Source organism: Micropterus dolomieu, linkage group LG09 (assembly GCF_021292245.1).
Source record: "Micropterus dolomieu isolate WLL.071019.BEF.003 ecotype Adirondacks linkage group LG09, ASM2129224v1, whole genome shotgun sequence".
Taxonomy (NCBI): domain Eukaryota; kingdom Metazoa; phylum Chordata; class Actinopteri; order Centrarchiformes; family Centrarchidae; genus Micropterus; species Micropterus dolomieu.
Genome location: NC_060158.1, coordinates 30,402,144 through 30,424,357, shown reverse-complemented (window position 1 = coordinate 30,424,357; position 22,214 = coordinate 30,402,144). Strand labels below are relative to the sequence as shown.

At 39.1% G+C, this 22,214-nt stretch overlaps 1 long non-coding RNA gene across 1 annotated transcript; it reads right to left on the bottom strand.

Moving 5' to 3' along the window:
• Positions 1-2,140: 2,140 nt before the first annotated feature.
• LOC123976709 lies at positions 2,141-4,899 on the bottom strand. The gene is made up of 2 exons (XR_006826414.1): positions 4,783-4,899; positions 2,141-2,258 (listed from the first exon to the last, which is right to left on the bottom strand). It is a non-coding gene; the product is annotated as an uncharacterized LOC123976709 (long non-coding RNA).
• Positions 4,900-22,214: the final 17,315 nt, after the last annotated feature.

Sequence of the window (22,214 nt, the reverse complement as noted above, 5' to 3'; positions counted from 1 at the left end):
AAATCCCTAGGAGGAGTTCGTTAAAGTACGAAGTGTGTAAATCATCCAAAAATGGCCGTAAAATTCAAAATGGCCGACTTCCTGTTGACTTTAGGCTATGGGTTCTTGAGGCTTTTTTGTGCGTCTTGATACGATACATGTCCCCAGAAAATTTCGTACATGTAGGTTGAACGTGAACGAGGGGCTAATTTTTTCCAATTTTCTAGGTGGCGCTAGCGAGTCATTTTGCAACGCCCATGTGCGAAACTTGTAGAATACGAAATTTTTCACCGGTTCTGACATGTTTGCAAATTTTGGTGAGTTTTCGAGAATGTTTAGGCCATGTCAGTTGAGCCTACTTTGCAGAAAAAAGAAACGAGCAAATTCACGGTCGTGCTCGGGCCCTAAAAAAAAATAATCCGAGCAAATTCAATAGGGACCTCGCACGGTCGTGCTCGGGCCCTAATAATCCGAGCAAATTCAATAGGGACCTCGCACGGTCGTGCTCGGGCCCTAAAAAATAATCCGAGCAAATTCAATAGGGACCTCGCACGGTCGTGCTCGGGCCCTAATAACAACAACAACAACAACAACTGTGACCTTCACTGTAGGGATCGACCGATATGTTTTTCTGGGCCGATCCCGATCCAGATTATTAGTAACCAATTAGATCAATGACTGATTTATAGAACAGATATGCATTTGATGTAAAATTTTTCTTCTTCACACCAACACAAAACTTTGTTAAAAATAACAAAATTAAAGTTAATCTTTATAAATAGTAAATTAAATGAATTAGAGATCCATCCCAGAGATAATCAAACTTTGTCTTTACCTGCTGCCATTTATATTGTTAGGATTTTATTGATACTATTTATTGGTTCTGTTCTTTATCTATACTCTTATTGGTTTATCATTACCAAATAATTGCCTTTTAAAAAATATTTTTTTTAAAAGTATACATTCAGGACAGTAATCAAATTTAATATTTTATTATAACTAACTGTTTTCAGAGCGGCAACAAAACTAAAGTTTACAGCAGCAAAGTCACTTATAAAATCAGTATCTCACTGGAAATAAATGGAACATGAAAAATAAATTATATTCCTGACATTAAAATACTGAGTGAAGTTTAGAATAAAGAGCACCGACATCAGTTAATCAGTCCTTCATCCTGTCCTCCTCCCTCTGCTGCTGCTGGTAGACAGGAGCTGGTCTGTCTCAACAAGCAGCATTTGCAAGGATTTGCTAAATTTTAAAAGGTACATAGCATCTAAGCTAAACAGGCTACAGAAAGAGATTTCGTTTTAGCTTGATTATAACAAACTAGCTATTAGCTGAGCTAGCACGTGTGCTTGCATAAAACCAAAACAGAGCTGCGACAAAGCACATTAAAATATCGCTTCATACACTTTCCTGCTTATTGTACTGATCCAGTAACAACCTTTTACTAGTACTACTACTGCTGCTGGTTTTGCTGCACTAACAGTAACGAGTGTAGTTATGGTCAACTTTTGTAATCTACACTGCTCACTTAGCTCTGTGTGTGTTAGCGGAGCTTTGCTGAGAGGAGGGGAGGGGCTGCAGCGTCATGGCTCGCTCGTTCTATTGGCTGCTTCCACACTGTACTGAGTGTTGATAGGCTTTTACTCTTGACTTATAACCAATCAGCTAGTACTGTGGGCAGGACATTGCTCGAGCCCACAGAGTGGCGACTACAGATAGAGAGAGGTGGCTGCATAGGAGCCAGAGTAGCACATTTTTAAATTCATTAATTATATCGGCTATCTGATTTTAAAATCCCGAAGCAGATTATTTGAAAAATGCTTAATAATCGACCACGATAATCAGCCAGGTCGATTATTGGTCGACCTACTAAACTGTACTGACAACTTGCTCACTTCCTTTCATTGTCACTTTCTGCCACTCGCTCTCCCACACTCACTATGCGCACACACATTATACTGCCTTTAAAAGACATGTATTTCTATAGCCCTCTGTAATAACCACTTCATGAGCTTTTTTAATAATACAATTCTAATTATTAGAGACAAAACTCCTTATGAAGGAAGGAAGGACAAGTGAGCATAGAAATCATTAAAATAAAATCTGCTGATATAGCAGAGAAGAATTGGAGCACTTACTGTTCTGTGTGATTTTCTGGATGTTGGAGCTGCATGTCTGTATGAGGGTGTTGAAGTCCCGGGGGACAGGGCGGTAGGTCTCTGCTTTGTCGTATGACATGTCTGCCAGAGCGTACCTTAGGCGTTGAGCTTTAGCTGCAGACAGAGAAAAAATATTTTCTATGATATGAATAGGCAAGACAATGACAATGGTAATGGTAATGTGGGCCCAATATTGATCATTTGTAAAATGATCAAAACAACTGATTTAAACTAGTGTAACAGATATCCTGATACAGGAAACTGTGGAGAAGTGGTTTTCAGTTACTTTACAAATGTACTTTTTACATTATGGCAGACTAGCTTACTCACTCCATGTCACATTGTCCACCTACAGTTCCAGAATAATGAACATTTAATTGTTTTATTGACAGGAGAGATTAAGCGTATCTATCTTAGTCCGAATCACTGTTAGAACAACGCGCGACTTACTGTAGTAAAAGCATGTTAGACATTTTAGGTAATGCCTCAAGACTATCTTAAAGGCACTTTCAAATTAGTTAAAACTTTACTTCATTTAATCTTCAAATTCTTCTTTCAAAAAGAAAAACAGTTTTCTCACCTTTCCTCTAACTGGCCATTGTCAACATCTCTCACTGTTCTGCCAATGAAATTTGCAGCCTTTTTGTTTTATAGAATATGGGATTATTTTCTTATCTTTATTCAACAGCGTCATCTTTCAATTTGAGAGCATGACTTCTTGATTTCACGTATGTTTTCCCTCTAAACCTTGCTCTCAAACAGCCCTACTTCTGCTCTTACACTATGTTGTAAGATATGTTGTTGCTTCCAGATTTCCTGCCTCCAGCTTCAGCCCTTCTCCTCACGCTTGTGAAATATTTGCTGTCAGATTTCTGCTGTTCTCTGGTTTTTTGATCAATAATCCTGTAAAAATCCCCCAACCAAAAGAATGCCAGGTGTAGTGTCGCCTTGTTGCAGGCACGTTCGCTTTACTCCTTAGAGCATCCCAGACAGGTGGTTCCTGTATAACTGGGGTCATCTGCCCCTTCCCTCCACTGCTTTATTAAATACTTCCCTTGCTTTCTTTACTATAATAGCTGCATACTGTATAAGAGTAGTTGTATAGTACAATGACCTCTGATCATAGCGCTGGAGTACAAAACAACATCACCTTTGTGAGTCAGTAATCGCCAAAGTCAAGTACCTTCTTCACTTCCTTCAAACTGAACTGATATATTCCCAGCATCTGAACGTGAAATCAAAAATTCATGCGCTCAAACTGAAAGACAGAAAAATAATCCTTTTGGTTTTTGCTTGAATCTGCCTACAATTGTGATTTTGAACTATGCAAGTATGTTAACTTTTGTTTATAAATGGGTGGTCAATGTGTTTTTTGAACGAATATAAGGAAACACTGAGCTCTCAGATTTATCTTGTTCCCAGGGTATGGCACTGTTGAGTCTTGATTTGTAAATATTAACTGATATTTTGTTTTATGCCCTGACAACTCATGTAAATCACATTTTTAAATTATTCTTTAAAAAGATAGCCTACATGGTATCAAGTGTGTGATATAACCGCCATATTTTTGGGGGCAATGTAACATTACCACACTAAGGCCATTTGGTCAGAGTTTAGTAACGTAACATTACCCTATTTCAAATTTTATAAAAATAACTTCTTTGTGACATAGAGGGTTTGCCCGACCGGTGGACAATCATCTCCTAGTCTGCCTACCCGGTCAGTTAGCGTGACAGCAAGAGAGCAGGATTTCTCTCTGGATTGCTCTCAATAGCAAATTTCCAAATCAAATGTACTGTTGCAGCTTGCTATGGAAAGCGATGGTGCTGACCCTTATATGACAGCCATTATACAGTACTTTGGAATCAAAGATTATGTTAAGGAAGGAAGGCTATAAAAAAAAAAAACTAGCACAGCTCAACATCACAATTGCAGGCAGGCAGATTCAGGAAAAACAAAAGGGCTGCAATGCTACGACTAGAACATAAGAAACACATTGTGGCAAATGACTAAGCTAAGTTACCGTTACAAGCTGTAAAAAAATAATAATAATAATAATAAAATAATAAGCAGCGAAATCTCCCTTTTTTGCATTTTCACAAATAACGTTAGTAACTTAACTTACATGTTTCACAAATTTGAAAGTGGGCTTCAGCGTTGATGCCTTGAAAAAAAATGTCTTGCACGGTTTCACAACAGTAAAAGGTGTAATAAACGGTGGACCGTCACTCAGTAGTATAAGTTAAGCTTAGTTTCACTTATCGTTAACTGCCGAATCGGAAGCTAACTTCAGCGTCACACTATTAGCTTGCTAATGGTGAATCATTCAAGCTTATCTAATTGCAAGACAAGTGTTATTGTTCGTTTGGCGTGTAATGTTAAATATTTAGTCAGTTCACATTAGCTCTATTGATCGCCCTCCGTTTATCTGCCCAAAGTTATCGAAGGCTGTAGAGAAGTACACTCAGCTATTAGCTTTCAAACGTTAGCTAACCGACGCTAAGTCAGCATTCAGTTGTTTGGGATAAACAGGCTATCTTGAGAGAGCTAAGCGTTTTCTTCGCCAAGTTACGACTTAGAAACAACAACATATTTTCAACAACAGTTAAGTGTTTAATATGAACAAACGATGTAATACTTGCGTATTTGGCTGTTTAAAATGAACACACTGGCGTAATATTCTTCGTCTGCCGTCAAGATTCTGCCCTTCCTGATCTTCTTCTTCTTCTTCTTCTATAATTTTGGCAGTGTTAAGCGTATTACTGCCCTCCACAGGTCAGAGTTAGTTCTTTATTCTCACATAAAATCCTGTATCATGTAGAAATATGGAAGCCCGTTTCTGCCACATGGATGAAAAAAAAAAGATCCAGTATCTCAAAATAATGAGAAACTTTCTCAAAATATTGACTTAGTATCTCAAAATAATGAGAAACATTCTCAAAATATTGACTTAGTATCTCAAAATAATGAGTTAGTATCTCAATATAATGAGTTAGTATCTCAATATAATGAGTTAATATCTCAATTTAATGAGTTAGTACCTCAAAATATTGAGAAAAATCAGAATTTGCATAGGGCCTCTGTGCTGCTTTCTCACATGTGCCAAAGCAACAGAAGCAAGTGGGTGAGACAAAGCTTAATAGACCCAAATGGATACCATAATTGAAAACTACTTTAGACGTGGATTTACAAATCGTGAAATTTTAGTGGTTTTGGAGGAATCCCATGATATTAAACTAAGCCTCCGGACCCTAGAGAGAAAGCTGCAAAAGAACCAGCTTTGGCGGAGAAAAAATAAGATAGATGAAGTTGAAGTGGCATCCTTTATTGACCAACAACTACAAACGTCCGGCAAACAGCATGGCTACAGATGGATGCACCAGAAATGGTGGCTGGATGGCCGGGATAATTACCAACAGAGAAACTGTGCGTCAACTGATGCGACTGATGGACGAGAATGGGGTAGATCTGCGTGCTCGCAACCGTTTGAGATGGCGTATGTATGTCAGTCGTGGGCCAAACTATGTATGGCATGTAGATGGGTATGACAAATTAAAGCCTTATGGCATATGTATCAGTGGTTGCATAGATGGCTTCTCAAGGAAAATGATATGGCTAGAAGCATACAAAACCAACAATGACCCTCGTATTATTGCAGGTTATTTTATAGATGCTGTGACCAAAAACAATGGATGTCCACAAAAAGTCAACAGAAGAGAGTGGGTGATCAGGTTAGATCATGGTACTGAGAATACCCATGTTGCAGCAATGCAGAAGTTTCTGCACAACATTGAGGATGAGAATGGTACACAGTGTGTCGCTTTAGGTCCAAGTACTGGCAATCAAAGGACTGAACGTTGGTGGTGCACCTTGAGGACAGAATGCACCCAGTTTTGGATAGACCATTTTGACCAGCTGAGAGCAGATGGCCATTTTGTTGACAGCTTCATTGATAAATCACTGATAAGGTTTTGCTTCCAAAAGACAATACAGGTACAGAATCCTAAATATCTATTGCTTGTCAACACAGAACTGTCTTTTTCTGTCGGTGGTATAGGAGGAGCTTGATGCAGTTGTAACTGCCTGGAATGACCATCACATAAGAACAACCCACAATCCTCGGTCTCCTCACGGTCGCCCTTCCATAATGTATGCAGTTCCCAACCTTTATGGGGCTCAGAATTTCTTGCAGCCAGCTGATAAAGTGAAGGTAGAAATATGTTGCGAGGACAGTTGTTTTAAGGACTATCCTTGTGATGAGGATGTGTTTCACTTATGTATGGAACTTATGGCTGAGCACAACCTGGCAATGTCTGATGATGTGTATGAAATTACTGACCTTTATTTAAGACTTCGTCAAATGATTATAGATGGGCTGGAGGAATAAAGTATGTGCTTTGAGAAAAAGCTAAATAGGCCTACCACAGTAGCCTATATTTTTTTTAAAAGTGCTCTCCAAGTAAAGATTATTATTATTATTATTATTATTATATAAATATGCCCTGAATTGTTTATTTCACAACATCTGAAATACAAGCATTTATTGTGGGTACAAAAGTGACACTTCTTTAAATTAAATGAAAATTAGAATTATAGGATCTTTTTGTAGCCCTCTGTCTATATAGCCTTATACAACCCAACAAAGTATCTTACTTTCAATTGCTTCAATTGTTTTTTGCCTTCCACATCTCCTGTATGTAGAGATGCATCTGTAATAGTGTGCACCATATACACAGTAACAGTACAGTACTGCATTGTTCAATATGTTGTCAATGAAAGAACATGACAACACAGTATCTGGTAACGTTGTAATGGTAACAGGTACAGCAACAATATGGTAAAATGGCAATTTCTCATGCAAACAAAAAAAGGCATACAGTCATCAATTTCACTTGGAGGAATTGTGAGTTTTTTTGTAATGATTCTAAAACATATTCCTATGTTTCCCTTTTGCTCTTATGTGTAACAAATAAGATTATTTTGTACCTAACAACAAATGTATGCTACTGTATACGCTAATGAGAAAATTATGTTGCAGTAGGTTTTGTGTGTAAACTGATATGTCTGATGATTTTGCCTAGAAATACCAAGACAAAATGGTTGTTCTGAGTGACTTACCCTGAGAGTTGAACATTCAAAAACATATAACATAACATTGTATGAAAACAAATGTTACAACAGAACTTGTGTCAAGCATAAAGCAGGTTAGTTTACATTGGTCTGGTTTCAAACAGTTAATGCAAAGCAGATCGTTAACTCCTGAAAAATACACTATAATTCACTGCAGTAGCCAAGCAGCAAGTACTACCACAGTGGAGATGTGATGGTGCACTTTTCATAAAGTGTTGTGTACATTCTTCCAGAGCAAGATAACACTGTAGAAATTGTAGAATCACTCTTTCTTCTACTTATGAACATTATTAGATCTTTACACCTTGACTAAGCTTACTTTTGGCATGTATACTTCAAAAAATCTTACAATGGTCAGTCTGCCATTTACAGCGTGATTAGATCTTAACCTTGAGTGACATTAACTAATACCAGCAAATATGTTACTTTGGTAGTATTAACTTTACATAACAATTGCTTAGCTCAAAAACAAACGCTAAACACATTGTTTTCATAGACCTTGATAGACAAGATTCTGTGCCAACAAAAGTTATTTAAATGTACATCGTTGCCCTCCTTGGTCTCAATAGGGTGATACTATTATGTCCTATGGTGTTATCCTTAACAAATCTAGGTATCAACTACGCATACATTGCCATTACTGTGTAGAGCTATCTGTTTCAATCTTTTGCAAGGTTTGACATGAGGATGCTTTGTCACTGACATTATACAGGGAAATAAAACGATTAATATTGTGAAACTGAAATTGTGTGTGAAAAGCAATAAACACACACATACTCCCTGAACTAGATTAAATGATGTCCATTACCCACACATTAGACTCTAGCACCTTGCTCATCTCAGAACTGAAGTCAGGATAGCTGTCATAATGGACTGACAGCTCCAGCACACAGCCACATGTGTGGGCCACAGGTCTTCTCTGAAAACTTTGAGTCTGGGTAAAGGCAAAAATTATATTCTTCCCCAGGCAGAGATCTGATCCTGTACTGAACCTGAGGAACAAACACAGATGCTGCGAATCAGCATTCCTCAAGTATGTGGTGAGATACTTTTGAATGTCCTTCTGGTGTATGTTCATTGTTTTCAGAAAAGTCTCCTATAAAAACATTGCTACTCTCAAAAACATCATCACTCACACCCTCTGAAGAATATTCAAAATTGTCATCACTTGTAGTGTTCCCAAGAAATATCACATCAGGGCTGACTGTTTCAAATGTAGCAGATGGCTGTGCTGTAGCAACACTGAGAGGAGAAGTGGAAGGCTGATTCTGAGAGGTTTCTTGTCTCTCCAAAGATGGAGCCAAACCTGCGCTGTGACTGTGTGGACTGTCTTTTTTTCTTTGTGTGGTTAAATAAAACCTAAGAAGAGCAAGTTTTGTGTCAGTGTACAATTGTCCAACTGTGATTACATCGTCAACTGTTACCTCTTGATAATCTTTGAGATCTAACTCAAAATCTGTTATGTGTCCCTGAATATTTCTCCCATCTGGAAAAAACAGGCTAATTGCTTCCTGTATCAAATCTTTTTTCTGATCATCCTTTGAGATGTTGATTTTTCGTGTCCCCCCTCCTCGTTTAGCTCTCACTTGTTTGAAAGCCTCTTTTTCACTATCATAATGCATCCATCCAATTTCTATTTTTCTCACTGTCTTCAGAGCATTTTTTTTCTGAGTTGGTTGGGCATGCTCCTCTTGGTCTGGGCTGCTCGCTGCTTTATCACAAGGTTTTCTTTTGGCCAATTTTTTCTTCAGGCGCTCAAAAAGCTTCGATTTTCGAGTGTTGTACTGGCTGTTTTCCTTCCGCCTACAAAATCCCAACACTGCTAGGCGATCACCATATGATGGTAAATAAGTCTTTCATCAGTTGTATGGTACTGGCATCAATCTGGAATGGAATTATTTAAAAAAGAGCAATCCTGGTTGGATAACCATATAATTGTTGATACCATACAATTATCTAGATTTAATGAAACAACAATAAAAAAGAAAGTGTATGTTTTGAAGAAAAGACTGAAAATGTCTCCATGAAAAGTACATTTGTTTTGAAAATATTTTGCTTTTGCACTTAAGTACCTTTTCATGCTCCAGTGTCTTTATTGTCTACTCAGAAACATTTCTCTGTCTCAAAAAGTCACTAAGATCATCCATCCTGTGAGCATGTGTTACAAGAAAAGTTATTGTAGGCTATCATTAATCATATATACACAACAAGATGCTACTGGTGAGCTATGATTTTGCAAGAAAGTAGGCATTGTAACTTTGCATTTCAACTGTCCTAATACTCCGGTAGGTCCAAATTTGAAATGCTCTAGTTCTTTTATTTCAAATATGTGACACCACGTGAGAAATTTGAAATGCACTGACACATATATGTTATGTACTGTATGTGTAGGCTGTATAGAATCCAAGTTACTAATTATTGTTTTGATTTCTGAGGCTCTTGCGGTAACCCTTACACAAATCACAAATCTTGCCCCAGTTTTAGCCTTCGGCTTCTTGAATGGACATTAGCATAACCAATGGCATAGGTTTCAGGACACACTGTTGCTATAACTGCACTACAACCACGGAATTTTATTGTACGAAAAGCTTCTCCATCAGTTCATGAAATCCCTGCAGCATCTGAAGCCAGCAGGACTGATCTAATTTGCAGCCGCGGAGAAGTTGCGCGCTAGAGTGCAGTGCCATTACGCACGACCTTTAACTGTTTCCCTACATTTAATTGTCTAATCAACAACAGGCTGCTACAGTATAACCAGATAGACCTCTACACACGTCAGACTGGTCGGTTATAACTTTTTTAAAGCAAAAGTAGCGTCTCGTGTTTTATCCTTGAAACACATTGCAGTACAAACGTAATTTATTCATTACTTAACCATAAAGTGAAATACATTACAATGATTGCTAAAATAGTGTTTTATAGCCCGACATAATCACACAAATGGTTTCATCCAATCAAAGTCTTTTCATTTATATCGTTATGGGCCTACCTGATGGAAAAAATCTGACTCCATCTGTCTACTACGGTTTGGATACTGATTTGGTTTTGTGTTCATGTCATGATGCTCTGAACAATCTAGACATTTTCTGAGGTAACGTTAAAGCTGGATGAGCTGTTGTTGGTTGTTTCCATGTTTACTTTGGTACAGCTGTTTCAGAGCATGAGACTAGTGATGTGACTGACTGAGACAATATTTAATAATCACCACATCCGCTGATCTATGTTCACTTTCACCCAGCCCTTCTGCACGTTGCACTTCTGCACATAGCCTACACGAACCAAACTAATAACTGCAAAAGGAGATGATGCTCACACAGTCCATGCTTTTAAGACCTTACACGCTTGCGCTTGGTATTTATTATTAAAATGTCAACTGAGGATACTTTTACACCCTTGTAGAACCCATGTTAATTTACAAATAGTTGGTAATCTCCAATCTATCATCTCTTATGTTAATGTGGACAATATCAATATGAATCAGAATTGCCCTACAAAAGTTTGCAGGCTATTTCAATAAAATTAATTCACTCAGTAAAACCCAGTATGGTTAACATGAGCTAAATCTAATGTAACGTTAGATGTAACTTAGCTTGCATCTAAAACTGATTAGTCACACATGGTGCATGCTATCATTAACATTAATCTGGATAATATTTTGTAGGCCTATAACATCACAATTAGCATTATTTTACAACATTTTGCCATTTGTACAAGTACATGATACCTTTATGAAGCTCACATTAGCTTGGTGTGGAGAGCACAACAAATGTTGCATCAGTGTTCCAAAACCATGATTGACTAGCTCTTATTCCAACAGCAACAGATTGCTAGCTAGTGCACCAGGACTTAGCCTAAGCACTAAGCCTAAATCAAAATATTGAGAACGTATCTCATTATTTTGAGATACTAAGTAAATTTTTTGAGAAAGTTTCTTATTATTTTGAGATTACTAAGTCAATATTTTGAGATACTAACTCATTATTTTTTTCATCTATGTGGCGGAAATGGGCTTCCATAAGAAACTGCAGAACTGCCTTGGTGATCAATTTGTGTTTTTCACTGTGTCCATACAAAGTTGCAACAGAAAAACCCTCAACTCCAAGTCCTGTTAATCTAACAAAGAATAGGGTAGAGTGGGGTAAGGCCAACCATCATCACCCCGCTACCAATGTAACCAACGCCACACAACAGCCAAATAATGCGCTGCACAGGGGAGATGCCCCCCCGCAGCCAGGGAGACCACAGACCCCCACCTTGGGATACACTGTGACACACACCGCATGTTCACCACCAGACAGAAACCCACCGCAAGCAATTGACTGCATAAGACCCATTCTGAACATCCTTTGTCCAGTATAGTGTGTTCTATGTATGAGTTGTAGATTGGGATTTGTAGTCATTCTAAAGGTATTTAAACATATCTGTATCCAGAAGTTTTGGTCTGGACTTACTGCCTTGCATTACATGCTCTAGATGTCTTGAAATGAATGAAATGAAGGAGGAACATCAGCAGGAGTTAGCTCTTTTACCATTTAGTTTTACAGCTACAACTGTAAATTAATGAGTTACTTGGAGCTTTTACTGTGTTCAGTACTGCAGGACTGTTTGATAATTGGCCACTTTATTAATTACAGGAGGCTGCGGTAACTGCATAATATGTAACAGTATATTATGTAACATGTTGATGTAAATTTAAATGCTCCGTATTTCTATAACGCCTTTCTAGTCTTTTCGACCACTCAAAGTGCTTTTACACTGGCTGAACGATTAATTTCAGTGAATTCAGATCAGTTCATTCATGCAGTTTACATGTTTAATATGAATAAATTCAGATCATGTCTTTATTTTGTTACAGTTCTGCACGTATAAAGTGAGAAATCCAGGAATCTTTTCTGCAAAATAATTAACCATGTTTTAGTTTTCCTTTGTCCAACAGCTCTTGTCCTTACCCACCACCCTTCACTGTTACCTTCACCTACTGTACACCTTTTACCTTTATATAAAACCAACGGCTCTTTTAAGAGCCACTCATTTACTCCTTTTACTACCATTCACTCACTCACTCACTCTTCCAGAGGCCCTGGTGTCTTCAATTAAGTATTGCTTTTTTTAATCTTGTCCTGGTTTGTTTGAGTTAAATAAGTACTTCTCAAAATATAATTTGTCTATGTTGTATGATGTTGTTTATCTCCCGCTTGCTCTATCTCTGATAGAAATGCCAGGCCAGGGGTCAACTAGTCGAAAATGCGCAGCCTACCACACACGACTAAACGTAGCCTGCAACACATGCAATGTAGAGCAGCCACATAAGCTTAGGCTAAACAAAAAACTGCAAAAGTTTGATCAGAAGCGGGAGAGCTGGGTCCATACCCAGAAAAATAATCAGACCACCTCTCACATACAGGAAGATGCGTATATGTTGGTATGTGATTGCTTTTATTGTTTTCAATAATAATGTACCTTATACGTTTTAATAACAATATCTGTTACTTTTATGTGTGTGTGTTTGTGTCCTTGTATTTTTAGCTTGAAAAATTGCAGGCGCTGGGATTAAGGGCTATATTACTTATGTCAAGGCCTGCAAGAAAAAAAAATGCTTGGGTGTTGGCACCCCGTTGCCAGCTCACAGAGACATCCAATACGTCTTGAACGGATAAAGGACCTGTATGATGTTGTTATTCAAGGTAAGAATGTTCTGTTTTTTTATAAATAAATAAAAAAGTCCTGTATTTGATGCTTTGTGTCCCTGTCACAGATAAGGCTATGTTTGCCTTCTCTCGACTAATGGAGCTGTCAGATTATCATCAATACTTTTAGCTAACTTATTGAAACTAACTGGGAGAGGTTGAAAGCTAACCATCCTGCTATTTAACTGCTTACATTTACATATCAATAAAATAACATTGTGGGGGTGGTGATGGTGCAGTGGATAAGACACATGCAGGAACCCCTTGTTCGATTCTCTCTGTGACACCCATCAATGTGTCCCTGAGCAAGACTGTTAACGCCTAGTTGCTCGAGAGGTGTGCGACTTCTGACATGAATAGCAATTGTAAGTCGCTTTAAATAAAAGCATCAGCTAAATGAATAAAATGTAAATGTTTGAATTGAATTTAAAATAATGTGAACTGTTGCAAGTCCAACCAATCACACTGTGAACTTTTGAGCAATAAAAAGCATTTTTAAAACTGTGTCACCTCATAAAGTCTTGTACATAATGTTGTTATGACAAAAGAGTTTTGACTTGATACTTGTCCCTGGATGGCGCTGTCCCTGGAACCCCCTTACTCTTCTAATGGCACTATTATTACTAACAGTGTGTACATTACATTTACTTATACTGCGCTTGGAGGTTGTGCTATTCAATTCAATTAAATTTTATTTATATAGCGCCAAATCACAACAACAGTTATCTCACAGCGCTTTTCATAAAAGAGCAGGTCTAGACCGTACTCTGTGATGCTATTTACAGAAGCCCAACAATTCCCACCAAGAGCAAGCATTAGGCGACAGAGGCAAGGAAAAACTTCCTTTTAAGAGGCAGAAACCTTGAGCAGAACCATGGCTCAGGGTGACAGCCATGGACTGCCTCAATCGGTTGGGGTTGAGAGAGGGGGGCAGCCTACACAATGTACACACAGAGCTACTGACAGTAAAGGTCATGTTAACAATAATTGTAGCAGAGGGTGTCCAGCAGGAACACGGGGGCAGCAGGTGCTTTCTAAGGTTCCTGAGTTTAGTGATAAGTCTGTGCCAGACTGAATTTTGTTTCTAATAGTTAGAATTTTATCATTAAAAAAGCTCATGAAGTCGTAACTACTGAGAGCTATGGGAATACTTGGCTCAATAGAGCTGTGACTCTGTCAGCCTGGCTACAGTGCTGAAAAGAAACCTGGGGTTGTTCCTATTTTGCTCTATTAATGACGAGTAGTACGCTGCTCTGGCATTACGGAGGACCTTCCTATAAGTTTTAAGACTATCTTGCCAAATTAAACGAGAATTTTCCAGTTTGGTGGAACGCCAATTCCAAGTTTCCGCGATATTTGCTTTAATTTGCGAGTTTCAGTATTATACCATGGAGCTAACCGTCTTTGTATTAAATCAATTTTTGCCTAATGGCGTGTAGTTCAGCAATACAAATTCAAACGTATCAAATAGTGGTCAGATAAAACGAGATTCTGTGGGAACACTATTAAATGTTCAATTTCAATACCATATACCAGAACAAGATTGAGGGTGTGGTTAAAACAGTGAGTCGAACACATTGAGAGAAGCCAATGGAATCTAACAGAGAGATAAACGCAGTACTAAAGCTGTCATTCTCAATGTCCACATAAATATTAAAATCCGTTTTAAGGACTAAAGTTGACAAAAACTCTGCGAATTCAGATAAGAATTCAGAGTACGGACCAGATGCTCGGTACACTATAACAAAAAGAATTGGTTGCAGTGATTTCCAACTTGGGTGCGAAAGACCAAGAACAAGGCTTTCAAATGAGTTATAATTTAGTTTAGGTTTAGAGCTGATTAGTAGGCCAGAGTCAAAGATAGCTGCAACTCCACCTCCTCGGCCTGTGCCTCGAGGAATGTGAGTATTACTATGACTGGGAGGGGTGGATTCATTTAGGCTAACATATTCTCCATCACCCAGCCAGGTAAATCAATATCATAATCTGATATTAGTTCATTTACTAGTACACCTTTAGAAAAGAGAGATCTGATGTTTAAGAGTCCACATTTAATTTTCCTATTCGTTTGCACTATTGCTCTTGTGGTTTTAATTTTTATGAGGTTTTTATGCACAGCTCCTCTTCTGTTTACCTTTGATTTAAATAATTTCAATGGACGGGGGACAGACACCGTCACTATAGGATTTTCACTAAGTAACTCCTGAAATGGAGGAGCAGAGAAGTGTGTTAGACTGCGACTCTGCGTAGGGTTTTGGGTGGGTAACTGCTGAAATAGAAGGGCAGAGAAGTGTGTTAGACTGCGACTCTGCCTCCTGGTCTCAACTCTGGGTTGTCATGGATTTGGTCCACTAATAAACTTGGCCAGATTTCTAGAAATGAGAGCTGCTCCTTCCCAAGTGGGATGGATGCCGTCTCTCCGAATCAGACCAGGTCTTCTCCAGAAAGTCTGCCAATGATCTACAAAGAGTGTTCTTCTTGAACCAAAACAGATGTGATAGGGCACAGGGTGTGCACTACTCTGTAGTGGTTACGAAAAGGAGAATGAGAATAATTATTCAAAATGCAGTTTACAAAATGATATTGTGTTTTGTATGTGCAACTGACAAAACCTTAACTTCTACTAAATACATGTTTTTGAAGATACTTGATCCGTTTGTAGTTTTTGCTTTAGAATCTAGATCGGTCTTCAGTACCTTGAACCAGAGATGCTCACAAGTCTTTGAGCTAGAGTCCAAGTCAAGTCTCAAGTCTCTGAGCTAGAGTCCAAGTCAAGTCTCAAGTCTCACATGGTTATTACGAATGTTGTATCAACAGCTGTCTTCAATATCAGCTATAAGGAATTCTGTAACTGTAACCTGTTTTTCACAGAGCACAACCATGTAATATGCAATGCAATTAATGACAGCTTATTAACTACTATAAGTATAATACTACCCCCCCACATACTCTTAAACTAAATAAAACTGTAACTTTACATGGTCAAAGCTGTAACCTGTTTTTCACTTATAGAGCACAACCATGTCAGCCTAATGTAGGCTGCAATGCATCTACAATTAATGACAGCTTTTTAAATACTAGTAAGTCAACACACCCCGCAGAGTCTTAAACCCGGTGTAATGTTAACTAAATAAAACTTTAGTGTTGCATGATCAACAATAAACCTGTAACCTGTTTTTCACTTACAGAGCACAACCATGTAATGTGCAATACAATTAATGACATTATAAAAGAGGTGGTGGCTTCTGATCCCGAAAATTGAGACCTCTATAAAATTAATGAATTATTTGATGTGTCTTTGTGGCTGTACACCTCCACAGTTTGTCCGGTTAGAACAATTAAGATGATGTTGGAAATCTTCCCAATCCAGTGACACTCTCACACTCCTTTTCTTGCAACTTGTTTATTGTAGAATGAAATCTAGTATGTGTACTTTGTGTGGTAACTGTAAAGAGAATAAACAAATATGACATTTTAGACATCTGAAATAGTAATGAATAAAAGCAATATGAGATAAACAAGTGCGAATAATGACATATATGAGGACGAAATTAACAAAGATGGATAACTTCTGAAGAGAAAGCATGAACTAAATAAGGGAGCTTCAATATTTTTACACACGTGGACTGAAAAGGCTCTGTTGCATAGGCTTACTAATAACACACAGACTAGGTAATTTCGTGACCCGTCAGCGCGCGCAGTACTAATTAACGGGAGGGAAAGTCCGACCTAAACTATATATATTGATTATAAACATGAAAACAAACACAGAAATATATAATATATGCTACGAAGTGAGACAGGGTGATAAAACACACAGCAACATCACACGTGATAAATCGAACACACTAGACACTGTACTCACTTCTCAAGGACGCACACGGAATATGGAAAGGAAAAAAACGCAGTCCAGAATATGAATGAAGCATTTTCCAGAAGTCCAGCAAAACTCCTCTGAACTAGAGACAAAAGATGTGACAACAGTGTCCTCCTGAACGGTTGCAACTGAAAGCGGGGAGACTGAAAACTGTCTCTTCAATTGAGGCACTTAAATGCTGACATGTCATTGGTCCAGGGTGACATGAGGGCCGCATGCACGGCGCCACAGACTGCGCATGCATGTTAGGTGGTGCAGTCTATGGGCCGAGTGAGAGACCTTCTGAATAGACAGCTTATAAACTACTGTAAGTTAACACATCCCCCAGACTCTCAAAACAATAAACTGCAGCCTGTTTTTCACAGAGCACAACCATGTAATGTGCAATGCAATCAATGACAGCTTAAACTCCTGAAAGTCACCACACCACCAGACTCTCAAACCAGTGTAATGTTAATTAAATAAAACTGTAAGGTTACATGATCAACAATGAACCTGTAGCCTGTTTTACACTTACAGAGCACAACCATATAATGTGCAATGCAATCAATGGCTTATTAACTACTGTAAGTCAACACACCATCAGACTCTCAAACCAGTGTGGGCCTAATGTTAACTAAATAAAACTATAACGTTAAATGATTAACAAAGTACCTGTAACCTGTTTGCAGCCAACGGTAATAATTCATGTGATGGCAGCCAGCGTAAATAATTACGTTAATCAACCACCACAAGTTTGGCAAGTAAATAAACCCTCATTCATCTTTTCATAACAGTCGGACCTAACCTCCCGTAGGTCATAGCTAAAGCAAGAAGCAAGTTAACGTTAGATTGCCAATGCTGACCTACACATGTTTATTAACCTCAGGTTACTAACCTATTTTGTGTTCAGCGCTTCTTTGTTTGGTTCCAGTTGTATGAAGTTTTAAAGTCAAAGTTCATGATGAATGTCTCAGCAGCTGCCGCTGTTTGTTGTCCTCCCGCACGAGTGGCCGCGCGCACTCAGCTGATAGTACCTGTTCCGTGGACAGGTTATAGGTAAAGGAGGGAGAGGACCAAGCTCATTGTTCACGAGTCCAGCACCTCGAAACCGAGTCGAGTCTGAAGTCTTTTGAGGACGAGTCTCAAGTCGAGTCTGAAGTCACTGTGTGTGCGAAATAAGTCGGCCATCTCTGCTTTGAACACCTCTACAGCTCATAGTTGTTTATTCTTGTCTGGATGGTCCTGAAAGAGAACGGCGAAGAAAAGGTTGTATGAGTAAAGGAGACAAGTTCAGCTACAGATACAATTTCAAAGTCATTGTTTCCCATAGCTGAAGCTACATATACACACCTAGATTGCCAACAGTCTGTTAAGGGGTTGAGCGTATCCTCTGGTACCTCAGCCAAGGCCAGCAGTCTCTCCAGGTACTGTCTAGTGAATCAGAGCCGCACTGTGGTACATGGTCATTCCTTCTGAACTTGTTTCAGACTCGCTCCATCAGTGACACCACCTTTGTCCAAAACCTAAAAAGCTGTCTAATAGCCTTCTGCAGTCTGTACACCAAGGTGGACAAAACCAAAACCATAACCATAACCAAAGACAGAAAAGTCTAAAACAAGATAAGGCAGCTGTCTTTACCCATTTCACTGACCTAACAATTGTATCCACCAGGTCTCTGCATGTCAAAGTGTCTGTCTGCCTTCATTCCTGCTTTAAATGTGATCTTCACATGGAGCAGCTGGCCAAAGTTGTAATGTTGAATTCCTTGGGTCTCTATACCTGCTCGGTGAGTCCACTATTGTTAGTTTATGTGACAAGAATGTCAACTATCACATGGGTGCTCAAGATGCACTAGAAGCTCAGAGACTCTTAAACCAAGACAAGCTGGTTGCCTGTCCACCACTGGCTTCGATTCTGCTGATGGTGGTTACGTCTGCAGGTCTTTTTGTGCCAGCCACTACCACTTGACAATAAAAGATTTTTCATCTTATGTGAAGCACATGAAATAAAGTATCATTCACTGCAAAAACTAAAATCTTAGTAGATTAATTATCTTAATTGAAGGCAAAATATACTTGTTTTTTGTCTGACAAGATATTTCTTCTTACCAGGCGGCTTTTATGTTAGAGAATTTCACTTTTCAATTAAACTTCAATTAAACTTTTTTTGGCCTTAAGTAGCAAGTGAAATATTCTAGTTCTGTTGGCAGATAATTTTTCTTATTTTAAATAATATTTCCTCCAATTTAATGCTTTTTTGTCTTGTTTTTGAGAACTCAGTTTTTGCTGTGTTGTCAAGTCCATTGTCATCATTTTTTAAGGTGTGTGAGATCCCTTCCTATGGATGTAAATCCTGAGAAGTTTTAATTATGTTGGGACTTAATCTACAATTAACCAGCATCTCCTTCTCTGGATTTGCATGAGCGTTCACTGATTCTGGTGTGGTGTTGAAAAGGGTCTCGACATTATTGGTGTAGCCAGGTGAACCAGGGGTACAGAGTTTAATAGTGTTATGTGGGTTATAATGTTATGTAATTGCTGGTGGGATTACTGCAGCGATAACATTCCTCTCTATTTAATGGCACTGTCACTTTAAGAGTACTTCATGGGACGGTTGGCGCGAGAGGGTAGAGTTTCTGACGGAAAAACGGAAGTGTCGGGCCCCGCAGTGTAGAGAAACGGCAAGGGATGTACTTTGGTTTATCTACACTGAGGATATCGCAATAAACCATGGTAAAGTACATTAATAATCCTTAAGATCGACATACGAAAGAGCGAACTAACTAGCGGACCAAGATAGATGCATGAAGACCTGGGTGTCCCAGCTGATTCCTGACGATTGATAGCCGAGTGAGTGTGTGTGTATCTTGTAGCGGCGACAGCGTGAGTGATAACAAAGTGTATTAACAAACAAAATCACTTTATATTAGTGTATACTGACGCTGTAAGTAAACAATGTTTATTTTGTACTTTTCTGCTGACTAAAGCTGATGATACACAGGGCAACGTTTTGAGCAATGTTGCTGGGCAATCTTGCTAGGGGCAAGTCCGACTATGTTTTGAACAGAATAGCGGCGGTGCGGGTGGCAGACTGGTGGGGGAAAGGGATTACGGTAGTAATCTTTACTCATTACCACTGACAGCAAAGTTGCCCAGCACAATTGCTCTAAAAGTTGCTCTGTGTATCATCAGCTTTAGAGGGGAGATACACTGCGGAGTTACTGGTGTGTGTGTGTGTGTGTGTGTGTGTGTGTGTGGGCGTGTACTGAGGGTGCACACTGCACATTAGAACAGTGAGTTACTGATTTCATAAAATGTTAATTCTTAGTTTCGGTACAAAGTGTTGGGCAAATTGTCTTCTGTGAATGAATGTATTTTATGATTTATGGTAGATTCAAATATTTTCCCTTGAGTTTATGAACTCATTGTACTGCATTGTGTGGCTAATTGAATGTATTTATTAGGGGTCCAAGCCATATCATTCGCATCGCATCCAGCGACTGGACCTACGAATTGCCTTCCAGAGCCACCATTACAAGCCACTTACAGAAATTGCACAAAACAGAGAAGGCTAAGGTACAGCAGGCGTTGGAGAAGACAAAAGCAGTCGCGCTCACTGGTGATTACTGGACGTCCCTCAGTAAAAAATTACCTCGGGGTCACAGCCCATTACTTTGATCCACAGTGGAAACTTCAGTCGCATGCTTTGACTGTTATAAAGACAGAAGAGAGGCACTTCACTGACGCTGTTGCAGAGCACTTTTTGAGAGTAGCTAGAGAGTGGGACATCGAACACAAAGTTGTCTCACTGACCACGGATAGTGCGTGCAACATGATTGCAGCGGCCAGGCAGCTCCGCTTTGAGCACACGCCGTGCATCGCACACAGTGTGCACCGAGCCGTCATGGTTTCTCTAACCAACAGCCCGTTTGACAGCGCATTGGCAAAATGCAGAAAAGTTGTGGGACGTTTTAAGCACAGCCCAGCAAACCAAGCGGAGCTCAAGCAGCAACAAGTTGCACATCATCAGAAGAAAGAGTCACTCGCACAAGAAGTGTCAACCACATAGAATAGTACCCTAGAAATGATCAAGCGTGTTCAGCGGAATGCTGAACCTCAGAGATGCACTGGCCCTGCACACAACCAGCGTCCGCTTTGTAATTATTTTGTATTGCCCTGTTTTGATCCCTTAGAAAGGGCTGTTGAAGGGGCTGTTTGTGTGACAAAGTATTTTTTCACCCTTTTATTGATGGACAGTGTTACATTGTGTGAAAGATTATTTGCTCCAAGTGTGAAATTGAACACTACAGTGTATGCCAATGTTGTTTTCAATAAAAAAACATTTGCACAAAGCAAGCCGATCCACAGATAAAAAAATGGGATAAAAAGAAATCAAGGGACATTTAGAATAGATAAAAATGTGCGATTAATTGCGAGTTCACTATGACATTAATGCGATTAATCGCAATTAAATATTTTAATCGTTTGACAGCACACATTTTTATTATTAGGGGTCCAAACCCGAGTGGGCTGGGAACCACTACATTGAACATTCATAAACCTTACGTCTACATGTTTGGGGGATGCTGCCGATTCCGATGGTATAGGACACACCTCTGTGCGGCTTGCGCCGGGAGGCTTGGACCCCGCTTATAACTGCTTGTTATATCTGTGCAATAGAAATGTCCGTTTGTGGCTGCCTGAAGCTCCTTCTGCAGGAACAGTGGATAGGCAAATATTTCCCCCTACATACATGTTAAGGGCCTTGAGTAGCACTCCGTGTCTGCAAACAACCACCTCAAGGCCCTCCAGTTTGCTTGCTTTTCTGGCAGTCTCACGTGCAGCAGACCACTGACTGGCTCCACAGATCCCTCTGCAGGCAGTCTGCATGACAAAATAATTCTGGTTAAAACTGAATACAGTTTTGAGTATAATTTCCTAACTAGTTACTTAATCCACTGACCATGGGGTCAGGTTACACCACTCCAATTGGCATTTGTAATAATTTTGGACAATGAAGCTTTACTTTCAAACTACTACTAAAGGTTTTGTCAGGGTTTAGGGTGCTTCAGAAAATGCATCTTCCGCTTTCTCTTCTCCAGCTACGCAAACTAGTTGAAAGACAGGGTGAAATCTGACATAATAGATTACCAAATTACTAAACTACACTGCACTTACATAAGTGCACACTCACAGGTCTTGAGGGATACATTAACTATTTAATAAAGCAACAGTCAGACAGCAATCAGACAGTTCAAAAGGTACAAACACTATCTATTTTACTCATTTTTCATTTTACTCTTGATCTCGTCAACAAACTGGTGTACGTCAGCATCCTTGGCAATGAAGGTGCCATCAAAATATGGTTCTTCTGACCTTAATGGAATACAAAAAA